The 6,087-nt window shown below is 37.0% G+C and overlaps 1 pseudogene; it reads right to left on the bottom strand.

Annotated features, from left to right (window-relative positions):
• Window positions 1-3,379: 3,379 nt before the first annotated feature.
• Window positions 3,380-3,700, bottom strand: LOC114025619 (annotated as a pseudogene).
• Between the last annotated feature and the right edge of the window lie 2,387 nt (window positions 3,701-6,087).

Here is a 6,087-nt window from a genome sequence, read left to right as displayed (position 1 = left end):
CACTTTATTCACTATGTCACACACTTGTTAAATAAAACCTTAAAGAAGCTGGATCTGTCTGACAACTGACATTTATCTAGTACTTTTAATTTTGCAAAACATTTTACTTGCATTATCTTATTTCAGCCTCATAACAACCAAATATAGTCAGTGCTACAAGTATTATTGTCACCATGGAAGCTTGGGGAGGTGACATGATCACATACTCAGGGGTGGGAAACATATGGCCTCAAGGTCATATGTGACCTTCTAGGTCCTCTGGTGTGACCTTTTGACTGATTCCAAGTTTTACAGAACAAATCCTTTTATTAAGGAGATTTATCCTGTGAAGTTTGAATTTAGTCAAAGGGCCGCACTTGAGGACCTAGAGGGCCACATGTAGCCTTGAGGCCACAGGTTTCCCACCCCTGATAGAGTTCATCTTTGTGAGAGGTAGGAGTTGACCCTAGGTCTTCTTGACTTCGGGTCCAGCTTTCAACCCACTATGTCATAGTGCCTTTCATATGAAATATGAGACAATAAACATTGTGTGCTATAACAATAATGGATTCTTACAGTAAAAATATGGGAGGAGAAATCTTTAGCAATTTAATTCTTATACTATACATTTCTAGAAAGAATATAAGAGGCTTTGTAATCAAACTGATTTTGCAAAACCATCACTAACCACTATTTTTCATGACTGTTTAAAGTGTCAGTTGCGGGTGTCAGAAAGTTAATTGGTTCAACACTGTATTGGAGCCCCTTTCACATAATAGGGTTAGCTTTTTATATTGATTTTAGTCAATTTAATATAAACAATATCATAAAGTTGTTGCCAGAGACTAAATGATTACCACCATTTGGAACTTGCTGAGAACCTGTGTGGTGCAGAAACTAAATATGAGACTTCAAACACAAGGAAGAATCATCATATTATGTTTCTTTTTCAATAGATAAAAGATGTATAGTTATACTAACTAAGTGCATTCATTCAAAAAAGACATTTGGATAATCACCTATGGTCTCAAGTATTGTGTAGATTCAAATCTGGCCTTTGATCCTTACTAGCTGTGTGACCCTGAGCAAGTCACTTAATTTCTATTTTCCTCAGTTTCTTCATGTGCAAATTGGGGATAATAACAGCACTCGCCTCTCAGTATTGTTGAGAGGACCAAGTGAGGAAATAATTGTAAAGCACTTAGCATAGTGCCTGGCACATTATAAGTGCTATACAAATATGAGTTATTAATATTATTATTATTCTGTTCCTAGAGTCAAGAAAACCAGAATTCAAATCTGACCCCAAACTCTCTTTAACTGTGTTACTCTAGGCAAGTTACTTAACCTATATCTGGTTTAGTTTCCTCATTGATAATATGTAGATAATAGTAGCACCTATCTCTTAGGGTTGTTGTAATTATAAGGTTAGAAAATATTTATAAAGTGCTTTGCAAACCTTAAAATATTATATAAATGCTAGTTATTATTATAACTATTATTAGCCTGAAACATTGAAATTAAAACTTTGGAAACTTGGAATCTACACAATACTTGAGAGTGGATAGAGTCCTGGGCCTGGAGTCAGGAAGACCTTAGTTCAAATCTGGCTGTAGAACTCTTTCCACTCTATGACCTAGATGACCTAGACTGAAGAATCATAGAGTCAAGGTAGGAAACATCTTCTCCATTATCTTTTCTTTCCATCCCTCCTTTTAAAATGAAGCATATTTATAAGAATCTTTTCATTACATAATCTCTCTCTTCAGAAATAGTTAAGACTGTGAAGGAAGGGATTTCTAAATAGGTCAGATTTGTGAGACTATCATACTAAAAGTAAATTTAAAAAAATAAAGCTTATTCTCAGTGATAAAAGCATGATATTGATATTTTATAACATAGAACCTGAAATGCAACTCACCTCTCTGATTGATTTATCATTGAATCTTGGTTACAACCAAGTTTTATTCACAATTAACAGGTAGTTTTAGCTTTCAGAGTTAAAATGAAAGTCCTTGGGTTTTTCTTCCCCATGTCAATGTCTTTTGAAGCACTGGTTTACAAAATGGAATGAAAGCAAAGTATTTCCTGCTAAAACCTTATAGCAACTCCCAAGAGAGAACTATGAACAGGAATGTGGACTAAGGAAAAGGGACACATATCCCTGGGAGGCTGTATGGGACAATGGGAATGGTGCTAACTCTCTAGTTTGAGGACTTGTGTTCAAATTCAGCTTCATACAAAATCTCTGGGTGACCATGGGCAAGTCATGCTACATCTCTGGGCCTCTGTTTCCTTCTTTCTAAATTGAGGAGGCTTGATTAGTTGCTTAATTAGTCCCTTCCAACTCTAGATCTGATGAGGTCTAGATTCTTGGGGTTCTGGGACCCCAACATCATGGCACAGAGGGCCCTACCTGAATGAATTTGACCCAAATATTCTTTCAGCCAAAGACAAAGTTTTTTTTTTTATTATTATTAGAGATAAATCATATAGGCCAGACTCTTAAGGAATCTGAACATTAGTGACACCCACAAGGATGAGTGGGCATGAGGAAATCTCAGCATTTAAATGGGGGCTAGAGTGGATCTTATATACACTCAAATATTCCATTACAATGGAATTATCAACAAAAGAAATGTCAGAGCAACATGTATGGAAGATCTGTAGCTCATTTATAAATTGGCTTGCTCATTCGCTTTCCCAGCATGGAGATTACCCCATTAAGCCACTCACCAACAGGTTAAGTGATACACTTAAAGGTCAGCAATCAACTGACTCCTATTGTTGATTTGCTTCCAAGCTACATAGAAAATAAAGAATTCAGCATTTGCATGTCAAGGAACAGACACCATCACACCCACCTTGCACTGATCTACCTTCAGGGATAATTGAGTTACAAAAAACATTGATGAATATATATCCAAAAGGATCTTAGTGTGGAAATAGCATTCAAATTATTGCTACCAATGCTATAGAAAAGGTATGAAAATGTATTACTCTTGGCTCCATTTTTAATGTGTTGTGATTGACTAGATGAAAACTCTCTCCTGTGATCACCACTCTCCAGTGTGTATTGTTTCCCGCAGCTAGAATTTATTTTTTTTTAGTGAGGATTTTTTTTTGCTAGAAAATTAGTAAATACTTACATATTAAAAATTTCTTTGAGAAGACAATAGATGACATATTCACACAATTATCAAGGCCAAAATAACTTTTAAGGACCAAAATATATTCAAGAATCCAATCCTAATTCAGCATGATGAGTGATGAGGTAAGAGGGATGATTCTTGGACCATCAATTTTGGGAAGCTGTACTACTATTGAGAGTGTAAAAATAACAAGCATGTGTACTTCTTTCTCATCTGAGTCACTGATTGGTCCAAAGACTGGTCCAACACTATTTCTTTGCAGCTGATCTTTTCCCTTCTCCTTTCTTTCGTTTGCCTTTTCCACAAAGCTTCTTTAGTCACATTTGCTCTTCCTTAAAATCTTGATGTTCATCTCTGTAAAGACCAAAGAAACAGAGTTTCCTCATGAGAGCAAAATAGGTGTTGTGAAGGGGATACCAGTCATAAGTCTCCTTCCTTTTAGCCAAAGGCTGTTCACTAAACAACTTCACTACTTTCATAGACTTGGAATCGGTGCAGCTGGCAACTTCTCCAAATATTCGAGCACTCAGGAGAGCCATACACATGGCATATTCTGAAAGGGATGACATCTTGAGAGACCGAGAAAGCCAATAAAGACCTTTCCAATTTAATGGGTCAGGCCTTCCTCACCTATACTTCACCACCTGGGGGAAATCAGGCTCCCTCCCCCAACCAGAATTTAAGAACAATCCTTGAGAAGGAGGATTGTCTTGTTTTTGCATTTGTATAGGTAGTATTTAGCATAATGGCTGATACACAGTAGGTGATTAAAAAATGCTTGTGGATTGATTGAGGAATAGAGGAAAAGGTGAGTATTTTGGTTTGTTTTATCTTCACCTTGTTCTGGCCTGGGAAATGAAATTATAAATAGAATAGTTCCTAGAAGTTTGGTTCTAGTAAGACCAATAGCTTGGCTCCAGATGGCCCACAGATTCTGGAGGCTATGGTTTTACAGAGTTAGGCAAAGGAAGTTTGAACCTATCATAAATTACCAATCTTGAGTATTTCAATTAAAGAAAAACAAAGAGGTTGATAGAATCCCTTTGAAGCCAAAACTCTGTTCTCTGTTTTGATGTGCATCTCTACTTTTCTGGGGAAAAGGAGCTTCTTCTAACTGGCCTGCAATCACCAACTCTCTAGCGTAGTCCCTCCTCTGCCATGGCTTTTGCTGTACAGTGCCAAGTTCTAGAAGACCCCCTAATCTAGTTTGAGTAAATGTTAGGCACTGAATATGGTGCTAAAATATCTGACACATCTGGATAAAATGTGAAAAATACAATCAATTCTCCCAATGCTTTATCTTTAAAGCATTAAGCTTGAATATTTTTTATGGATGTTGGGAAAATTGACTATGGAGAAATAAATATGACTGACTGGTAGATTTTAAGGAAATGTTTCATCATGGGAGTAAAATAAAAATGGCCCAGAAATGACCCAAAAAAAGTTCTTGACCTCAAGATGAAGAGGTCTAGAGGTTTGGGATGTTTGAACCCCAAGATCACAGCGTAGGCCCTGCCTGAATGAATTCAACTCAAATCTTCTTCCAGCCAGAGAAAAATTTTATTAGAGATAAATCATATAGGTCAGACTCTTAAGGAATCTGAACATTAGTAACATTTGTGGGGAGAGCGGGCATAAGAGAGTCTCAGCCTTTTGGGCATGAGAAAATCTCAGCTTTTGAATGGGGGCCAGGGTGGGTGTTTTATACATATACTAAAGTAACTTTGGGTGGTGAGAGGAGGGGGCTGGGAAAAGGGTCTAGATGACAATTCCTATTGAAAAGTCTGAGAGATTGAATAGACAATGGGAATAGATAATGAAGGGAACTGGAAGGTAGGAATTTGAAAGGATCAGAAGGTGGGGCTAGGTCTTTTAAAGGGAGATCAGGGGAGTTAGACCAGAGTAAAAAAAGTTTAAAGGTTTTCTGGGGCAAGAGAGCCAGATTCTTTTTAGGGCTTGGGGCAAAGGTGCATCTGAATAAGATCAAAAGGTGCGGCTAGGGCTTTCAAAGGGAGATAAGGGGAGTAAAATCCAAAAGTTTAAGGGACTTCCAGGATCTGTAAACCAATGGGAGCCAAATTCCTTTTGGCGAAAAGGGGCAAAGGTCTTGGCTTCTGAAACTGAATGATGGGCCCATACTCCATCAAAGACACAGTCTAGATGGGAAGAGAAGAAACACTCACAAATAGGTAATAAATAATACCAGACAATATACAGTAAGTACCAAATGAGTAATATAAATAGTAAGTGCTATCTGTGTGCAGAGAGGAACTATTATCATGGGCTTTGTTCATTCTTGTGCTCATCATTTCTTAAAGATGGCTCCTCTTCATTTCTATTGGTAGCATGGTTGAAATGTCCTTTATGTCATTAACATCTATCAAATCAAATGAGATGATATTTGTAAAAAGCATTCAGCACAGTATCTGGCAAGTACTGGTGCTATATAAATACTTATTCTTTTCCCCTTCTCTTCCTGTCTCCTTCCATCCCATTCCTTACCTTGGGACCTGGTACTTTGTGAATGCTCTAGAAATGTTTTAAGATGATAAAAAGAAAAAGTATCAATTAAAATCTATTCCCATGGAAGAGAAGTTTCTTACTCTGAATTAGACTAAGTGATTGGGTTTTGGAAATAATTGTGCATTCTTTTTTGTTCTCTAAGGTCAAATTGGATGAGAGATGTCACAGATTTTTCCATGATATAAAATGATTAAAAAAGACAGGATCAAATCAATGAACTATGCTAGAGGGTACTAACCTCATCCTGGACATGACTAGTTTGGAGGGGGTCTTTATTTCCAACAGTGTCTTAGAAGTAAACAACTTCTCATTCCATCAATTCATTATTCACAGTCATTACTCATAAATATGGAATTGTGCTAATATGTGACATGTCAGTTTTCAGGAAACGTCAAAATTGGGTAATTGTCACTGGGACTGCTTATTAAAATCA

This window comes from Vombatus ursinus, unplaced genomic scaffold (assembly GCF_900497805.2).
Source record: "Vombatus ursinus unplaced genomic scaffold, bare-nosed wombat genome assembly UNPS02014832.1, whole genome shotgun sequence".
In the NCBI taxonomy this organism is placed as follows: Eukaryota; Metazoa; Chordata; class Mammalia; order Diprotodontia; family Vombatidae; genus Vombatus; species Vombatus ursinus.
This window is presented reverse-complemented; position numbering and strand designations above follow the sequence as displayed.